At 42.6% G+C, this 20987-nt stretch overlaps 1 long non-coding RNA gene across 2 annotated transcripts in view; it reads right to left on the bottom strand.

Annotated features, from left to right (window-relative positions):
- Positions 1–20987, bottom strand: part of LOC140850584 (uncharacterized) — a 156391-nt gene that overhangs the window by 65352 nt on the left and 70052 nt on the right. The window contains exons 2-3 of one of the 2 annotated variants that reach the window (XR_012133525.1): positions 9582–9726; positions 3522–3679 (exon numbers count right to left, since the gene is read on the bottom strand). This is a non-coding gene — a long non-coding RNA (uncharacterized lncRNA). The remainder of the gene's footprint in view (positions 1–3521; positions 3680–9581; positions 9727–20987) is intronic. The other variant, XR_012133526.1, reaches the window with a different exon arrangement.

Here is a 20987-nt window from a genome sequence, read left to right as displayed (position 1 = left end):
ACATATCCACTTTATGTACAGTCAGTCCCTGATTCAACCAACTGATCCAATATAACACAATTGATTTCAATAATAAATCACGTAAATGCTCCCATAGAGCATATGAGGAAATTACTGGTTGGGAACACTTCCATAAATGTTGGCTCTGTGCTGATCAGGGAGACATCTGATTTTATGGATACTCCCCTGCTGCCTCTCAAAAGATCCCTCCCTGAGGTCATGACTGGTTCCAGGCTCTGAGGTGTGCTGCAAGGTGCAGGTAAGTTGGTTCTGCTCCCAGAAAGGGAGGAACATGGAGCTGAATAGACCCATAGTTTACCCCAAACTTAGCACTAAGACACCTTATTTTATTTCTGCCACCAAAAGATGTTCAAGGTTGATAAGTAATCGGCAGGACTCCCTACCAGTTACTTGGGCCAAGAGCCCCTGAATAGTGCTAAACCTTTAGTTCTTCAAGTGGACATGTGAGCACAGGAGCATCTTAGCCCCTAATGCTGGCAGTAGATGGAGACATAGCTTCTCTCATGTTCCAGTGTAAGAACTGGAAGGAGAGCTGGTTTCATGCTTAAGTTTCAAAGTGCCTATACATGATGGCAGTGTCCTGTGTCCTTTTGCACATGGAAAAGACTGACCACTGTGCCTTGGGGATTCCATTTGGGTGGACTTGCTAAGTAGGAGGCATGTCTCACTATGGTGTAGCAAGAATTGCACAGGCTTCAATTACGTCTGCCTGGATTTTATTTCTGGTGGTCCTTTGTGCTAGCTGATGAAGTTTGAATGAGATACACATCCTCTTTGGTTCTAAGAAAGGACAAAAACAATGATACCTATTCAAGATCTTTGAGAATTACATGTGACAGCATCTGTAAAGTGCCTACCAAGGGACCTGACAACAGCAGATGCTAACCACCTATGAATTTTCCTCCCCTACTTTATTTGCTCCTCTTCTCTGTCCTCATATATCTGAGTTGGAATCAGCCAAATGATGTATTCCTGTTATTTTGACCATGGAAAGAAAAATTGTTAAGAATCAGAATGTGCTAGGCACACTGGAGGCTCTGGACCAGATAACTTTGTTTACAGGCATCCACAGCTCCAGCTTGGGGTGGGCAAAACTGCTCAGGCCCTTCTCATCTGGCCTGGCACTGTAGATCTCCCCAAGATGCGTTACAATGACAAACAGCATGCTCAGGTGGCAGAGCCATGAGATCAATGGCAGTGATAGGCAAGAATAATAGGGTTTCATTAACCCCTGCTATTTCAGGCTGCAGAAAGTCTCCTGGAAAGTTGTGCATCTACCACAATCAAGGGCAGGGGAGCCGTGGGCTGACTGTCAACACCCTCTTCATGGCCCTACGTTGATCACGCAAAACAGATTATGGGCAGAGTTAGAGGACATGTTCCATGTTTGCTATATTGACAAGATTGAGGAATTCAGGGATCACAAGAAGAAAAAAATGAGAGATATTCAGCAAAGAGAGCACATCTTTGACTCCCTCGTATTTTTTTCACCCTCATTCCAGCTCTACTGTCTATTCTAGACCAGCCACCAACCTCCTTCCTCTTTCTAGTCACTGTTATGTTCTCTTATCAGGGGTCAGGAAACCATGGTCCATGAGCCAAATTCAGTCTGTCACCTTTTTATAAATAAAGTTTTATTGGAACACAGCCATTCCCATTTGTTTCTGCATTCTCAATGCCAGCATTTGTGCTACAATGGCAGAGGTGAGTAATTTCAACAGAGACCTTATGGTTTACAAAGCCTAAAATATTTACTGCCTGGACCTTCACAGGAAAATGTTTGCTGACCCTGTCTTTCAGAATAGACTACATAGACTAAACCTAGCCTGTGTTGTATGGAACATTATAATCCTGGGAGGTGAATTAGTATACATTTTTTAAATCCTCAAAATTTACTGAGTTTAGAGATCTCTGGGCTATGCAGAGAAGTTTCTGGAAGAATTCTCATTATTCTTATACATATCCATGAATCTCCAAAGGAATGGGAGTTTTAGCCTCATTTTGAAAAGAAAATGAGCCTCAGGCAGAAGCCTTGCATGCTACTACTTTATTAGGAAGTGCAAACTGAAGGATCACAAAAGAGGGACAAGAAGGAAAAGCAGGGAAAGCAGAGGAAAAATGAGGTTGCACTGCTCCAAGCTGGCTCCTGTGTGCACTGTGTATCAGGATTGCAAACAGTGAGCAAGAAAGGGGGAAAATCAACTTGTAAGGGTGCAGAGTAAGGAGTCATGGTGACGGCTGCCAGTGCAAGGCCTACATGCACGCTCAAGCTGAGGCACCTTGGGGTCCATGCAGAGCTGTGGGCCAGAGATGCAGCTAGAGCCAGAGAGGGCTGAAGCGTCTCCGACACCAGGGTTCTGACACCAGGGAACACAGAATGCTGGGTTTACCAAACCTAACTGACCATGGAGCCATCTTTGTCATGAGCAACCCATGAGTCACAGAGCAGCATTCCACACAATGGTCTTAGACAAGCCAGGCAACATCAGCTCACTGAATGGCCCCATCTCCCTGTACGACCTGCAGCCTGAAGTCTCCCTTCCCATCCCTGTATCACCACTGACCCCTTTCAAAACTTCAGAGCCAGTGACCTCTTCTCAACATCAACCTCCCACCTAGACAGGCAGGCGAGCATCACAGAAAGGGTGTACACATTCCTTGGGATCACAGACACCCAAGTTTGAAAACCAGTTCTGTGCTCACCAGCTGGGGGAGCTCAACTGAGTTACTCAGCTCCTACAAGCCTCGTTTCCTGAACCCTAGAATGGGGCTGACAGCACAGGTGGCATGAGGAATTATGGAATAACTCATAGAAAAAGCTCTACCCACAATAGTAACACAATACATTGTAACTTTTTTTTATTATTACTATTCCTTATTAATTTGACATTCTTAGCCTTGCATGCCCATTCACTTCTCTCTTCCCTGTTTCTCTGTTGCCTCCCAGTTCTCCCTCAACTTTTTTCATCTTTCTAAGTTACCTTGAATTGAGTTCCCTCAAACTCACATGTTGAGGCTCAAATCCCCATGTGACTATATGAAGATAGGGCCTTTATGGAGGTCCGGAGGCTTAGATGAGTTCGTAAAGGAGGGACGCTAACCCAATGGGATTAATGTTCTTAGAAGAAGAAACCCCAGAGCTCTCAACCCTCTCGCTGAGGAACAGCTGTGTGACACAGCAAGAAGGTGGCCCTCTATAAACCAGGAAGAGGGTTCGTGTAAGGATCCACCCCTGCCAGATACTGGTCTTGGACTTCCAGCCTCCAGAATTGTGATAAAATAAATTTCTGTTGTTCAAGCCACCAATATCTACCACTTTGTCATGGCAACCCGAGCACACACATACACCTCCCTGCTTCCTCTTCCTGCTTTGAAATGGAGGAGTTGTTCAAGGTAGTAATGCCTTAGCCCTCTTGTTCCCACCCCTCTCCTCCAGTTCTAACCTTAGTCCCTCCCTTGACTTCACCTGTCAAGTGACCTGTATTTCCAATTTCACAAACCTGTATTTCCAATTCTGACTTCTCTGAGCATTTAGAACCAAATTTTGAAATCTCTGTTTGACATCTCCACTCGGGTGTCCCACTGGCATAGCAAATCCGGTATAAAATAGAACTCATCATACTCTCCCTGAGAGCTCTTCAATGTATTTTTCTTTCTGCTGAATCATTTGTAGAACAAGAGAAGACATAAAGAAAAGTGGATGGTTGTAGGAGAGGATGGAAAGATAAACAGGCAGATAAAATTAGAGCTAACATTTAAGCACTTACCCTATGTACTATATACTATGCAAAATTATTTACATGGATGTCTTGCCAATGGGTTTCAACCCCAGGCAAGTTCGCTATGGATTCAATGTGACCAAAGAAATGATAGTAGAACATTCTCAGGGTGAAAGGGTTAGACCCAACTTTATTCCCACAGTGGCAGGTCAATCACTAGAATCCTGTCTTCTCAAAGCGAGTCTGCATGCAGTAAGCCTGTCTCTCCTTCTGGGCCTTTCTACCCCCACAGCCCTCTCAGTCTCTGTCCTTGGTGCTGCTACCACTCCAGTCTCATCTCTGCTCTCCTGCAGCCTTGCATCCATGCCACTGAGTCTCCCAGAGTACTGGGTGGAGCTCTTTATATAGAGTCAATAACAACACATTGCCCACATGTATAGTGAGCTAGCCAACCAGGGCCAGGTGAGAATCCTGGAACCTTCACTTTATCCACACTGGATAAACTTGTTACATTTGTGTAATTACTCCCATTTTACAGATAATGGAATTGGGGAAAGGTTAAGCAACTTGCCTGGGATCAAAGCCAGTAAGTGATAAAACATGGTTTAGAAACCAGGCAATCAAATGCTAGAGCATGGTCTCAATCAGGTCACTGGACTTTGCTCAGCCAACCTTCCCTCATCTACCTGGATAACCCCATGCCCACTCATCCCATTTACGCTCCTGACATGAGGAAAATAGCCCCACATGATTATACTGTGTTGCTGCCTACTCTCCATCACTGCCTATTTTACCAACACTATTTCCACAGCTTATAGCAGCTTTCTCTGGAGAACTAATGCATGTGTCACAGTGTATATGAAGCTTTCCCTTATTCCTCCAGGCAAGATTCATCTCTCCTTCCCTGTGTTTCCTCCCAGCATATTTTGTTTTTACTGCTATCAAAGCATCCACTTCTCAGTATGATAGTGAGCTCCATGTCTTCCCTGCTGGATCACTAGCTCTGGGATAGCAGGGACCTGAGTAGTTCTTCTCTGCAGCCCCATACACAACAGACTCCCCATCACAGAGTAGGGGGTCAGGAGTGGCTGTTACTGAGGTTAAATCACCCACAAACCTACCAAGGCTCTAGCTATTTGGACCAGGGGGAGAAAAGCTGCTGGGAACTGTCAAGAACTTGTGATTGTGAACAAAAAAAATCCAAAGGGATATATATGGGAAAGTTCTACAATAGGGGAAACTTTTTTTAAGGGGGAAACTATAACCCAACTAACCTCACAGACTCATAAAATCAAGCATGCCAGTGGCAGAAGGGTGAGCTTTCTGAACCAACTCCTTCCTAAAGGCAAAGAGGATTTTGCCAGCGTGGAAGCTGAAACTATAGAGTTTAACACCCCCCATGTGACCAGGTGGCCCAGGGGAGGCATGGCTGGGTAAGGCCACTTTTTGCTTAAGAAACATCTCCAAAATGCCCCCAAAACATCACAGAGCTACACATGTGAATTCCCCAAAGGCATGAGAACATGTATACATCAAAACACATAAATACGGGATAAGTTCTATTCAGAAATTCAGGGCTACAAAAAACACTTATTTTTCTATGACCAGTAAGTCCAATTAAGTCTGTGTGCCACCAGTGTGGTAGCCACTTCCATCTCCAGAGGTCTACATATAATAGGCAGATTGAACATAATTGTCTGAAGTGCTTGTAGGGAAAATGGAAGTCACCGTGTCCAGGACCCTCACCTGACCCTTGTTCTACTTGCCTACTGTTCATGTGCAGTGCTCACAGGTGCACGCTGGCACATGTGTAGCCAATGAGCTATTACTGACTCTATATCAAGAGCTCTGCCCAGTGCTTTTGGGCTGTGGCAGTGGAGAGGCCCGGAGGCAGAGACAGACTTGCTGCATGCAGACATGCCCTGGAGGCAGATGTGATTCCAGTGCTTGACCCACCATCATGAGAATAAAGCTTGGTCTGAAACTTTTTACCCCCAAATGTTCTGTTGGTGTTATTCAGTCTCACTAAATCCAAAGTGAACTTGCCTGGAGCTGAAATCCTCAAGCAAGGTATTTGGCATAGTCAGCAGGATTTGCTGCAGACTGAAAAATGCAACGAGCTGCCCCATGAGAGGGGTGCTTCAATGGGCTGCCCTATGGCTGGGGAAATGCTGCAGAAACCCCTTATGGATGAGGCAGAATCTAGGTGTCCCCTGTGGGCATGTGGACCGAGGTGGCTTTCTTCCTAAAGGAGTGAGCCCCTTCCCTGGACCCGGGGGAAGGTGGAGGTGACACCTGAGGCAGTAAAAGGAGCCCTCCATGAGACTGGGAGATCCTTAGAGAAACAGAGTGCCCATGAGGTGGTGGGAACTGTGGGTTAGCTATTCCTTGCAGTATTAAAAAAGACCATAAAGGAGAAGGATGGACTCCTACAAGAAGTGTGAGAAGAAGCAGCGCAAGAATGCAAGCTGCGAGGTGCTGTGGAGGAGGAAAATGTTTGTTGGAGAATGAGAAGGTGTTGCAGCAAAGTGCTGAGGAAAAAGTAAAGGCCATGCAGGATGAGGAGATGCCCCTGTGAGAAGCAAAAGCAGCGGCAGCAAGAGAACGCCAGCCATGAGGTACTGAGGAGGAGGAAAGAGGGCTGTTGAAGACTGAAACAGTGTGGCTGCAGGGCCCTGTGGAGAAGGTAGAGGATGCAACAGAGGAGGCCCTCAGGGGAGCGGCAAGGGAGCTGCCGTCAGCTCTGGAAGTGGTAGAGGATACATCAGAGAGGGACGAGGGGGTGAGTGGGGTGCTGGAGGCACCAGCCCCTCCTCTGTTGAAAGCACACCCAGTTGTAGTAAAAAAAAAACAGAGATGCAGCAATGGTGGGTTCCTCTGGGAGAAGTGCAGCCCCCTCCCCAGGTCATGGAGCACCCCACATTCCACCCCTATACAGGCAGAGCTGGTGGATTTGGGCTCCTGGTTTCAGACATGTCAGACACATGTCATACTGGCTCCTGTGTCTTTGGGATGTAGGAATCAGTGGGATTATTCTTTCTGGATTAGAAATGGAAAAACTGGCTTCCCTGACAACTCTTCCTGCCCTGTGGCAGCTATTACAAAATGCATACCAGACCCCAGGGAACCACTTTCTCCTCCATTGGTTGGTGGCTGCACTTCATACTGTATGGCCCAATCAGGGTGATTTATTATCTTTCCCAGCTAGATGGCAGACGTATGCTGAGTTCTAATAGGTGTTACAGGAGTTGGGCATGAAAAATGCCATTTATAACCCAAGAAATCATGGTCCAGACAGGGAGCCATTTACCATGAGGATGAAGGGTATGGTACTTCAAAGATGCTCCCCTGTCCCTCTTTGGGCCCCTAGTGGCCATTCTTACCCCTCATATAGAGCAGTTTACCCATACTGTGGCAGATTTGGGAGAGGCTGAAGCAATGTAAACACAGAAGGGAGTAGAGTCCACTACTCAGAGGAAAAGTTTAAAGGGCCTGGGGAAGGTCATGAGGACCAAGATACGGGCTGATTTGATAGAGACAGGAGCACACAAGGAGAAACTGGATGGGAAGCCAAATAAATCTTACTGGAGCTATTGCAACAATTGAAGCCAGAACAGCTGTTTCAGCCACTGAAGACAAAGAAATGGAAGCCAGAGACAAAGCCACAAGTCTGGACCATGTGCCTGCAGGACTTTCTGGTGGAGAGTGAGCCAACCCTGCCTGGGCCCTCAGAGGAAGACAATTGGGGGATACAGTTTGAGCAGAAGGTCAAGGCACCCATCTTGAGCAACCAGGTGGGGACTGGAGGCCATGTGTTGAAATGTTAATTCATTGGTCACCAGTGAATATACAACATGCCCTGGCTTTGGCAAGCACAAGAGCTGAATACTCACTGATTTATGGCAACCCCAAGGGGTTTCCCAGGACCTCCGCTGTTATAGATGGATATGGAGGTAAAGCTATCAGAGTGATACAAGCACAAATCCCACTGGGAATAGGGCATCTACCCCCATAGGAATATACTGTGTATATCTCCCCCATCCCTGAATATATTTTGAGGGTAGACATCCTGCAGGGCCTATATTACAGACCACTGCAGGTGAGTTCAGACTGAGGGTACCTGTGGTGAAGGCAGTTCTAAGGGCACATGCTAAGCATCTGCCTGTAGCTTTGCCTGTACCTCAGCCGGTGACTAATACCAAGCAATACAAATTACCTGGAGGGGATAAAGAAATTGGAGAAACCCTCCAGGAACTGGAGAAGGTGGGTATTATAAAGCCCACCCATAGCCCTTTAAATTCCCCAGAGTGACCAGTAAAAAAGCCGGATGGCTCCTGGTGTATGACCATGGACTACAGAGTTGAATAAAGCCGTATGTCTCTGCATGCTGCCATTTACTATATTGCAGGCCTTATGGACACCCTCAGTCATGAACTAGGGATATGTCATTATTTTGTGGATCTTGCTAATGCCTTCTTTTCCATAAATAAAGCATAGGGAAGTCAGGAAAACTTTTTCTTCACATGGGAAGGATGGCAATGGACTTTCACCATCCTTCCACAGGGATCCCTTCACAGCCCCACCATCTGTCATGGACTTGTAGCCCAGGACTTAGCAGCATGGGAGAAACTGCCAACAATGTGGCTGTACCATTATACTGATGATATCATTCTCATGTCTGATTCTATTTCAGATCTAGATGGTGTAGCAATATCTAGACTGCTGCAATATCTACAGGAGATAGGATACACTGTGAACAGCACCAAGGTTCAGGGACCTTGTTTGTCATTCAAATTCCTGGGAGTTTTCTGGTTGGGAAAGACTAAAGTTATCCAAGAAGCAGTCATAGACAAAGTTCAGGCCTTCCCTACCCCTACAATTTTGGCAGTATTACAAGATTGTTTGGGGTCTTTCAGGCTACTGGAGAGTTTATCCTGCACAGGACACAAATTCTGAAGGCCTTATACCATTGGGTATGAAAGGGTGTCAGGTGGGACTGGGATGAGACATGTGCATCTGCTTTTACTGCTGCAAGATAGGCAGTCAAGGCCCTGCAGGCCTTGAGTGTGATTGACCCATCAAGGCCCTATAAGCTGGAGGTTCATGTGACCAAAGACAGTTATGGCTGGAGTCTCTGGCAGTGGCTTGAATGAACTCACCAACCTATTGGATTCTGGTTGCAACTCTGGAAAGGAACAGAGGTATGGTACACCTTAATAGAGAAACAATTAGCTGCCATGTAGCACACCTTGCTGGCTACAGAGCCCATCAACAGAACAGCCCTGATAAAGGTAATAACCACATATCTCATCATGGTGTGGGTATGAGACTAGACCCAAAAGCCATGGAGTGGCATGGCACAGATGCCTACACTGGCCAAGTAGGTAAAAATGGAAGTTGCCATGGCCAGGATCCTCACCTGACCCTAGTCTGCTTGCCCACTGTGCAGGTGCAATGCTCACAGGTGCAGGCTTGCACACGTGTTGGCAATGAGCTATCACTGACTCTGTATAAAGAGCTCCAGTCAGTGCTCTGGAGCTGCAGCAGTGGAGAGGCCCAGAGGCAGACAGACTTGTTACATGCAGACTGCCCTGGAGGCAGATATGATTCTAGCAGTCAACCTGCCATCATGAGAATAAAGCTTGGTCTAAGACCTTTTACCCCAAAACTTTCCACTGCTGTTATTTGGTCTCACTAAATCCAGAATGAACATGCCTGGAGCTGAAACCTGCAGGTGAGACAGTGCCCTCTCCCACAAGCCCAATAAAAATACAGCAGAGATTTTGTTTTTAAAAAGTAAAATCAAAGCACCAGCAGAAGTTGAAAGAAGACAATACCTACCTAATTTTGGAGGCTGGGAAGCAGATGGATGAGTGATAATCAACTTTGTAGTTCTAAGCCAACAGTGAGAAAAGCCAAGAAACAATCCAAAGCAGGATGCAGAGTCCTCAAAAGGCACAGGGATCGGCAGCAGCTGGTGTCACCTCTGGAAGTGATGTAGAACAGTGGGGACAGCTAAGAACGGGGGACCATTTAAAAGCTGTGGAAATGTCAGATCCCAAGCTGACAGTGTAATATTATCAAAATGAATATTAAGGAGCCCAGCCGACTGCTTGCAGATCCCAGCTGGTCACTCACTGGCTGAGAAGTCTTGGGCAAGTTCTTTACCACTGTGTGCTTTAGTCCCTGCATCTGAAAAATGGAGTACTAACACTTTTTATGAGTGAAGATTTGTAAAGTACCTATACTATGCCTGGCACATAGTAAATTCTTAAATAAAAAAATATATAAATACCCATGGCCACTACACACCATTAGACAATTGCCTCTTCTCCACCTCAGCTGTTCTTAGAATTTTTCTCTGGAGAGAGTAAGAGAGATAGTATGCAAATATGGGAGCACCATGAGTGTTAGGGGCAGAGTAGCATGTGGAAAACTGTGGACTTAGGGAACCTTGCATACTGAGCACTAACCATCTTCTTTCTCCTTGGCTCCCAGAACTCCTTGGCCCCACCTTCCCAGCAGGAGTTTGGAATAGCCTGTTTGGGAGAACCCGATTAGCCCAAGAGGAAAGAACTAATGACACCAATACCAGCAATCCTCCAGTAAATGTTTCAGACTGTGATGTTCATATTCCAGAACCCAGTATTCAGAGCCTGTGGTCATTTCTTAAACCACGTGACTCTTAAATTGAGCAAACAATCAAGGACTATCAGACATGAGAGAGCAGCCTCTACTATGCAATACAGAGAACTAAACACTAACAGAGAAGAGCAGCTAGAAAAAAAGAAGACATTGCACCCATCAAGGAAAAATTAAAAATTAACAGGGCATGATAAAGAAAAAAGGAAGAAAATCAAAACCTGAAAAGGAACTTTTGAAAATCGAAAATGTGATAACAGAAACAAAGAAACTCAAAGTTTGGCAGATAAGTTTTAAAATACCATAGGAAGTAAGTAAAATGAGAAAGATGGAAAACATTTTTAAAAGATGCACTTGTTCAGTCAGAAGGCTCAACACACAAATAATAATACTTTCAAGAAAAGAAATGCAATAAGATGATCAGCAAAATAATTCAAGAAGATTTCCAAGAACTAGAGGACAGGAGTTGATTTTGAAAGGGCTCATTAAATGTCCAGAAGAATGGATAAAAATAGATACAGTCCCAGATTCAGCATAATAAAATTTCAGAAAAGTGAGAACAAAGAGAAAAGTTTCTAAGTTTTCAGAAAGAAATAGCAGGTCACCAAGAAAGGAACAGGAATCAGATGGATTTGGAATCTTAGCAGCAACACTGGAAACTAGGAGCAATAGAATGATGCCTTTACATCCTGGAAGAACTTTTTTCCATTTCATGCTACAATTCAAACCCAAAATGTTGATAACTTACCAACAAAATATAACAGTAAGAAAATGGTGTTTGAAGATGTGTAAGTTCTCACATATTTAACCTGTTTCATAAACTACTGGAGGATGTGCTTTGCCACCAAAACAAGAAAGTCAGCTAACCTTGGACATCAGTAGAGTGCCCAGAGAGTTTTACCGCAACAGCAGGGGAGATTAGCTCTGGAATAAAGGCTGAAATATCTGGTTCTGCCTAACAAAGAATAAAGCGAGAACCCAAGGTATGAAATTGTTTTGAAGTAACTTAACTGCTTCCCAGAACAAAAGTTAACAACATTTACAGGGAGACAAGAACACCCAGTACTCAGCAAACAAAATTCAGAATGCCTCGCATCTAATAAAAAAGTATGTGAAAAAGCAGGAAAATGTGACTGAAAATGAGGAGAAAAAGCAATTAAAAAATACCAACTGAGAAATAACAGAGATGATAGAATTAGCAGCCTGACATTAAAACAAGAATTATAGTCATAACAAATATGTTCAAGAAGCTAGAAGAAAGACTGATCATGTTAAGTAGAAGTAATTGCCATATGAGAGAGCCAAATCAAATGATTATAGATGAACAATAAGATGACCATGTTAAAAAATTCATTAATTGGGCTTAACAGCATATTAGCCACTGGAGGTGGGAGAAGATTAGTAATTTGAAGACAGATCAGTAGGAAATGTCCAAACTGAAACCCAAAAGGAAAAAATAATTTAAAAAATGAACCAAGTGTCCATGCACTGCGTGACAGTTTCATACAGGCCACCACTCATGGGACTGTAGTCCTCAAAGTACAGTGCACAGGTGGGTAGACAAAAATATATTTAAAGAAATAATGGTCAAAAATTTTCCAAATTGATAAAAACTATAAATCTACAGATGCAGGAAGCTCAACAAACTCCAAACACAAGAAACATGAAGAAAACTACACCACAGTACAGACTACTGGAAACTAATGATATACACAGTTTTAAAATGCACCCAGAGAAATAAAGACGCATCACATAAAGAGAAACAAACGTAAGGCGGCAGTGGATTTCTAAGTCAGAAACAATGCAACCAGAAAAATGGTGGAAGAGTGTCTTTGTAGTACTGTGATAGTATTGAAAGAAAAAAAAAATGAACCTGAAATTCTATTATCTGTGAACTATCCCTCAAAAATGAAGGCAAAAATAAAGAAATGTCAGACATACAAAAGCTGAAGTAATCCATTACCAGCAGACCTACACTACAATAACTATGAAAGAACATTTTTCAGGTAGAAGAAAAATGATTCCAGATAGAAATCCAGAAGAAGAAATTATCCCCACAAAGGATCAAAAAGGATCAAAGAGCACTGGAAATGCTAATCATGTAAAGAAATATATATATAAAATTCTTATTTAAAGCTGTCTAAAAGATTACTAATGTTTAAAGTAAAAAACAGTAACAACATATTAGGTGGTTTATAACATGTAAAACTAAATGTTTGAAAACAAAGCGCAAAGGCTGAGAGGGGAAAAATGGAAATCTAGTGGTGTAAGTTTCTTACACTATACATGAAACGGTATAATTGAAGGTGGAATGTTATACTTGCATACTGCAAATGCTAAGGTAACCACTAAAATAACACAATAAAGAGATAGAGCTAATAAGATAACAAATAAGATAAAAATGGAATTAAAAATATACTCAATTTTTAAAAAGGCAAAAAAAGATGAAATTGTAAACAAAGAGCAGATGAGAAAAATTGAAAGCAAACAGCAAATTGGTAAATTTAAACCCAGTCATATTGCTAATCATACTAAATGTAAATAGTATTAACACCCCAATAAAAGCAAAGATTGTCAAACTGGATTTTAAAAAAGCAAAACCAAATAAATATATGCTACCTATAAAGAATCCACTTAAAATACAAGGATACAAAAAAGGCTAAATGTGAAAGGATCAAAAATGACTGATCATGCTAACACTATTCAAAAGTATTTCAGAGCAAAGAACACTCAAGGGTAAAGAGAGACATTTCATAATAATATGAGGTCATCAAGAGGATATAATTATCCTAAAGGTTTATCCTTCTAATAACAGGATTTCAGAATACATGTAGCAAACATTGATAGAATTGCAAGAAAACATTGACAAATCCACAGCTTTAGTCAGAGATTTCAACACATCTTGCTCAATAATTCATAGAGCAAGTAGACAGAAAATCAGTAGGGACACATATAGTTAAGTGAACAAAACTGGTGAACAATTTGAGCTCACTGACATTTGTAGAACAGTCCATCGAACAGCAGCAGATGACACATTCTTTTCAAGTAAGTGCAATGTGTTCACTAAGACCATATTCTAGGCAATAAAACGTGTCAATATATTTTAAAGGATTTAAGTCATACAAAGTATGCTCTCTGATTATAATGCCATTAAATTAGCCATCGTAATAGAAAGACATCTGTAAAATCACTGAATATTTGAAACGAAGTAACACATTTCTAAAAAAGCCATAGGTCAAAGAATAAATCCAAAGTAAATTAGAATGCACTCTGAACTGAATGAAACTTAAAACACAATGCAACAAGGGTTGTGTAATGCAGCTAAGGCTACCAAATGAAGCAGCCATTCCCCTCCTAGTTATTTAACCTAAGAGAACTAAAAGCAGCCTGCACCCATATAAAGACTTGTGCATACTGTATGGTTAAATTTATATACAATTCTAGAAAAGTCAAACTAGCCTATATTGATAGCATATCAGTAGTTGTCTGTGGAGGGTGGGTATTGGGGAAGAGCAGAAAGGATTACAGAGTAGACAAGGAACTTTCTGGGAGTGATAGATATGTTCATTATCATGATTGTAATAATAGTTTCAGGAGATACATGGGTATATTTGTTTGTTGTCCAATTATCATACCATCTCTTCTCATTGAAGGTCCAGGAAGCATCTTTTAATGTTCTGTATTATCAAATGCACCATCTCTAGCTAATTTCCTATCTCCTGCCACATACACAAAAAAAATAGCAACACTCTTGTTACTCAGAATGCTCTGCCAACAGCTCTTCAGAACATGATTGTATTGAAATAACATAGATATGTTTGCTCCTAAAGTTCCCTGATTCCATTCATTTAATCCTGATTGAATCCTTTCTCATGCCAATACATCCTCTAACATGTCATCCACAAATATGAGGTTCCAGTGGCTTCCTTTTAAGTCATTATTTTGGCTCATTGGTGGTGACCACAAATGCAAGTTCTAACCAGAGTGTATAGGAAAATGTGTGAGAGAATTCGTTTCCTGGTCATGTTAAATTTTTCATTTGGTATTTGATAGCATAAAAGTAGAGCACCACTTTTTCCAGCCATATCTTCTCTTGAACTCCTTAGATGGTATTCACTGCATTCACAAAGTGGGATCTCCATCAATGCTGACCACACCTGCCTTCTATATACTACCTGCAGTGGAGAAGTATGCAAGAGGCCAGTGGGTGGAGAGCAAAAGTCACTTCATTTGCAGAAAGAATTTCTGTCTTTCATCCTGCATGACTTAAGATGGTCTGGGAGAGCACAATATCACCACATGGATCAACAGCAAAAATGGACATTGACAAGAAGAGCTCATTGCATTGTAAAGGAAAAAAAATTGTCTTGAAAGTTCTCAGTGGGAATGGGTATAGACAACCCCTTGGGCTATCAAACAGCAGTCATAAAGCCTGTGAAGGGAAAGGAGTGACTACCTGGTAGCCAGAGATGAGGAGGTACACAGTCCAAATGACCCCTGTCACCATGTCTGCTGCCCTAGGCTGCTGTAGGTCAGAGGCAGCACTGAAGTTGCAACTCACAGTAATACATAGACCTTCACAAGCAGGTCAAACACATCAGTCAAACATAGACTGTCAGCAGTCCAGAACTCATAATTAATTCCATATCTAACATGAGTGAGAGTCACTAAAAATCAGCATATTGACACCATTCTAGTGGCCCAATCTCACTCAGTCCTATACAACAAACACCACCGTAGCTGGCAGGAGTGGTCCACCTTCCAGACAGCTCCTCTGGAACCTGAGTCTGGTCATCAAGTCCAAAATCCCATAGGAGCAAGACTGAGCTAGAAGATTGACAAGTAGTACCCTAAAAGGGAGAAACAGGGACTTCCTGGCACCACTTCAAGTCCTGGTCCAGAGTAGAGCACACCACCAAGATAGCTCCACCAGTTAACTCCAGCTCAGCCAGTCCCAGGCACTGAAGGGGAACTCAGAAAATTTCCAGGTGTGAAATTCCAGTAACTGGGACCCATGCGGGACTAGCTCGAGACTCAGGGTGACCTGTCAGCCCTAGCTGGTCACAGCCATGAGAGAGGGACACAGACAATTTCAAGGAAAGCACCCCTCTGAAGCACAGGACTTGAATCAGGGACCCACTTCCCAGGAATCATAGAGAGTGTCTCCCACTCCCTGAGTAAGGAGGACACAGAGCAGAGCCCCATAGGACAGTCTGCAGTGAGGATGCAATGTGGAAGAGAAGTAAATGTTATTGTTTTGAGTCACTTAGATTTTGGGGTGGTTACCACAGTAACTTAGCCCATCCTGATTGATACACAGAATGACACCTGTCACCAGACACAGAACTGTCAGTCCAGACCAAAGCAACATAAGTCAACAGGAAGACATTTTGATGGGTATTAGCACCAACATGGCTTTTGCTGTTACCAACTTTTACATTTTTTTCATTGATAATGTTTGGATAATCCTAAACCAGAATTTTATACCTTAGTTGACAGGACCATAAGATGATAAAGTACTTATGTTAGAACACTAATTTCAGCCCCATTGAAGTGTTCTGCTTGTCCTAACCCTAAGACATTGGCCATGTAAACTTAAAAGCAGAAAATTGAGAGTAGTCTATCTTCCTGACCATATCCCTGCTGATGCCAGTGTCCGACCTATACTACACCCTGCCACCCACCCCTACCAGCTCCTGACCCTCCCACATGGCCTCAACCACTGACTTCACCAGGGATCCTTTTACAAAACCTCAAGGATGCAGAAACTGAACCATGAACCAAAGACCCCCATTCATCTGATATCCATCTGGAGGCCTTCATCTGATGAGAGTAATAATGCTTTTCCTTACCTAATTAGGCAGCCTTCATTTTCATTTAACTAGAGCTTTGATAAAGTAATAAAATAGTTGAGCAGAAAAGGAAATTCAGTCTCATGCCTTACTGGGGCCTCCTTCCCTCCCAAGTTTGCAAAACAGGGCCCAACAATGGTGACCATTAAAACAGCAGGGAGGCCTGCAGCCTCCATCATACTTGTTAATAACACATTCATGGCTTATGGCCTCAGTGAGCCCTTGGGAACAAGGAATGCCCCCTTCCATGGCCCAACACAGGTTGTAGGACTTACTGCTAAAGGGGAGAAATCCAGGAAATTCTCAAACAGAATTTGACAAACATATTTCATGCCATTGTCCCTGGACATACACTGTAACTATTTTCTGAAGTCTTGCTCCCCCTACAGAGCTCCCATTATGCAGTGCAGGGTGGGGGACCCTAGTCTCATCAGCCCTTCCAGTACTGTCCTGACCTCTGATTTCTTTTCTTAGGGAAAAAAACCACTCCCTCTCACTTTTTGTTGCCATGAATGGCCTTTAACAAAATTTCTTCAGTGTTTCAGGCTTCAGGAAAATCAAAGCACAAAAAGGCCATGTCTTGGCGGAGTCAAGATGGTGGCATGAGTAGAGCAGCGGAAATCTCCTCCCAAAACCACATATATTTTTGAAAATACAACAAAGACAACTCTTCCTAAAAGAGAGACCAGAAAGACACAGGACAACAGCCAGACTACATCCACACCTGCGAGAACCCAGTGCCTCGTGAAGGGGGTAAGATACTAGCCCCAGTCTGGCAGGACCCGAGTGCCCCTCACCCCAGCTGCTGGAAGGAGGAAAGGAGTTGGAGTGGGGAGGGAGAGGGAGCCCAGGATTGCTGAATAACCAGCCCTAGCCATCCACAACGGAGCACAGACACAGTGCATGCATGGGGTCCTGGATACTAGGGAAACAGGACAGTAAGAACTGTTAGCGGGACCCGCAGCCAGCGCCCTGGGGACAAAGAAAAGAGAGTGCCTTTTGGAAGTCTTAAAGGGACAGGGGCCCCACAGATGGACGGAAGCATCCCGGGACACTAAGCCCAGCAGCAGGGAACTCCGGGCACCCTAAACCCCTGGACAGCAGGGCAGCTCGGAGGCCCCTCATTGAGATAAACAGCCTTCCAGCCATTTCCCCTCTGATGCAGCACCGCCATATCGGAGCAGCCGCCTGAGGCAGGCCATGCCCACAGCAACAGTGGAGATCAACTCCATAGTGGCTGGGCAAGAATCAGAAGCCCCGTGTGCATGCAGCTGCCCAGCACAAGCCACTAGAGATCGCTGTTCTCCCAGGAGAGGAAGGCCACAAACCAACAAGAAGGGACGTTCTCCCAGCCATCACTTGTGCCAGCTCCGCAAACTATCTCTATCACCATGAAAAGGCAGAATTTGAGGCACACAAAGATCAAAGAGACAACACCTGAGAAGGAGACAGACCTACCCAGTCTTCCTGAAAAAGAATTCAAAATAAAAATCAAACATGCTGATGGAGGTGCAGAGAAATATACAAGAGCTAAGGGATGAAGACAAGAGGGAGATTACAGATGTCTGGAGGGAGATTACAGTAGTGAAACAAACTCTGGAAGGATTTATAAGCAGAATGGATAAGATGCAAGAGGCCATTGATGGAATAGAAACCAGGGAACAGGAACGCATAGAAGCTGACACAGAGAGAGAAAAAAGGATCTCCAGGAATGAAACAATATTAAGAGAACTGTGTGACCAATCCAAAAGGAATATCCACATTATAGAGGTGCCATAAGAAGAAGAGAGAGAAAAAGGGATAGAAAGGGTCTTTGAATAAATAATTGCTGAAAACTTCCCCAGACTGGGGAAGGAAATAATCGATCAGACCACGGAAGTACACAGAACTCCCAACAAAAAGGATCCAAGGAAGACAACCCAAAGACACATAATAATTAAAATGGCAAAGATCAAGGACAAGGACAGAGTTTTAAAGGCAGCTAGAGAGAAGAAAAAGGTCACCTATAAAGGAAAACCCATCAGGCTATCATCAGACTTCTCAACAGAAACCTTACAGGCCAGAAGAGAATGGCATGATATATTTAATGCAATGAAACAGAAGGGCCTTGAACCAAGAATACTGTAGCCAGCATGATTATCATTTAAATATGAAGGAGGAATTAAACAATTCCCAGACAAGCAAAAGTTGAGGGAGTTTGCCTCCCACAAACCACCTCTACAGGGTATTCTAGAGGGACTCTTCTAGACGGGAGCACTCCTAAGACTAAACAGATGTCACCAGAGAAAATAAAATCACAGCAAAGAAAGCAGACCAACCAAATACTAACTAAAAGCAAAAAATAAAATCAACTACCCACTGAAAGCAGTTAAAGGAAACACAAAAGAGCACAGAATAAAACGACCAACATATAAAGAACGGAAGAGGAGAAATAAGAAAGGAGAGAAGAAAAGAATCTCCAGACACTGTATATAACAGCTCAATAAGCAAGCTAAGTTAGGCAGTAAGATACTAAAGACGCTAACCTTGAACCTTTGGTAACCATGAATCTAAAGCCTGCAATGGCAATAAGTACATACCTTTCAATAATCACCCTAAATGTAAATGTACTGAATGCACCAATCAAAAGACACAGAGTAATAGAATGAATAAAAAAGCAAGACCCATCTATATGCTGCTTATAAGAAACTCACCTCAAACCCAAAGACATGCACAGACTAAAAGTGAAGGGATGGAAAAATATGTTTCATGCAAAGAATAGAGAGAAGAAAGCAGGGGTTGCAGTACTAGTATCAGACAAAATAGACTTCAAAACAAAGAAAGTAACAAGAGATAAAGAAGGACATTACATAATGATAAAGGGCTCAGTCCAACAAGAGGATATAACCATTCTAAATATATATGTGTACCCAACACAGGAGCACCAGCATATGCGAAACAAATGATAACAGAACTAAAGGGGGAAATAGAATGCAATGCATTCATTTTAGGAGACTTCAACACGCCACTCACCCCAAAGGATAGATCCACTGGACAGAAAATAAGTAAGGACACGGAGGCACTGAACAACACACTAGAACAGATGGACCTAATAGACATCTATAGAACTCTACATCCAAAAGCAACAGGATATACATTCTTCTCAAGTGCACATGGAACATTCTCCAGAATAGACCACATACTAGGCCACAAAAAGAACCTCAGTAAATTCCAAAAGATTGAAATCCTACCAACCAACTTTTCAGACCACAAAGGTATAAAACTGGAAATAAATTGTACAAAGAAAGCAAAAAGGCTCACAAATACATAGAGACTTAACAACATGCTCCTGAGTAGTCAATGGATCAACGACCAAATTAAAGTGGAGATCCAGCAATATATGGAAATAAATGACAACAACAACACAAAGCCCCAACTTCTGTGGGACCCAGCAAAAGCAGTCTTAAGAGGAAAGTATATAGCAATCCAGGCATATTTAAAGAAGGAAGAACAAACCCAAATGAATAGTCTAACGTCACAATTATCAAAATTGGAAAAAGAAGAACAAATGAGGCCTAAAGTCAGCAGAAGGAGGGACATAATAAAGATAAGAGAAGAAATAAACACATTGAGAAGAATAAAACAATAGAAAAAATCAATGAAACCAAGAGATGGTTCTATGAGAAAATAAACAGAATAGATAAGCCTCTAGCCAGACTTATTAAGAGAAAAGGAGAATCAACAGAATCAGAAACGAGAAAGGAAACATCACAATGGACCCAAAAGAAATACAAAGATTTACTAGAGACTACTATGAAAACCTATATGCTAAGAAGCTGAAAAACCTAGAAGAAATGGAAAACTTCCTAGAAAAATACAACCTTCCAAGACTGACCAAGGAGGAAACACAAAATCTAAACAAACCAATTACCAGCAAAGAAATTGAAGCGGTAATCAAAAAACTACCCAGGAACAAAACCACCGGGCCAGATGGATTTACCTCGGAATTTTATCAGACATACAGAGAAGATACAATACCCATTCTCTTTAAAGTTTTCCAAAAAATAGAAGAGGAGGGAATACTCCCAAACTCACTCTATGAAACCAATATCACCCTAATACCAAAACCAGGCAAGGACCCCACGAAAAAAGGAAACTACCAACCAATATCCCTGATGAACATAGATTCAAAAATACTCAATAAAATATTAGCAAACCGAATTCAAAAATATATCAAAAGGATCATACACCACGACCAAGTGGGATTCATCCCAGGGATGCAAGGATGGTACAACATTTGAAAATCCATCAACATCATCCACCACATCAACAAAAAGAAGGACAAAAACCACATGATCATCTACATAGATGCTGAAAAAGCATTTGACAAAATTCAACATCCATTCATTATAAAAACTCTCAGCAAAATGGGTATAGAGGGCAAGTACCTCAACATAATAAAGGCCATATATGATAAACCCAGAGCCAACATCATACTGAACAGCGAGAAGCTGAAAGCTTTTCCTTTGAGATCGGGAACAAGACAGGGATGCACACTCTCCCCACTGTTATTTAACATAGTACTGGAGGTCCTAGCCACGGCAATTAGACCAAACAAAGAAATACAAGGAATCCAGATTGGTAAAGAACAAGTTAAACTGTCACTATTTGCAGATGACATGATATTGTACATAAAAAACCCTAAAGACTCCACCCCAAAACTACTAGAACTGATATCAGAATACAGCAAAGTTGTAGGATACAAAATTAACAC

This window comes from Manis javanica, chromosome 7 (assembly GCF_040802235.1).
Source record: "Manis javanica isolate MJ-LG chromosome 7, MJ_LKY, whole genome shotgun sequence".
Taxonomy (NCBI): domain Eukaryota; kingdom Metazoa; phylum Chordata; class Mammalia; order Pholidota; family Manidae; genus Manis; species Manis javanica.
This window is presented reverse-complemented; position numbering and strand designations above follow the sequence as displayed.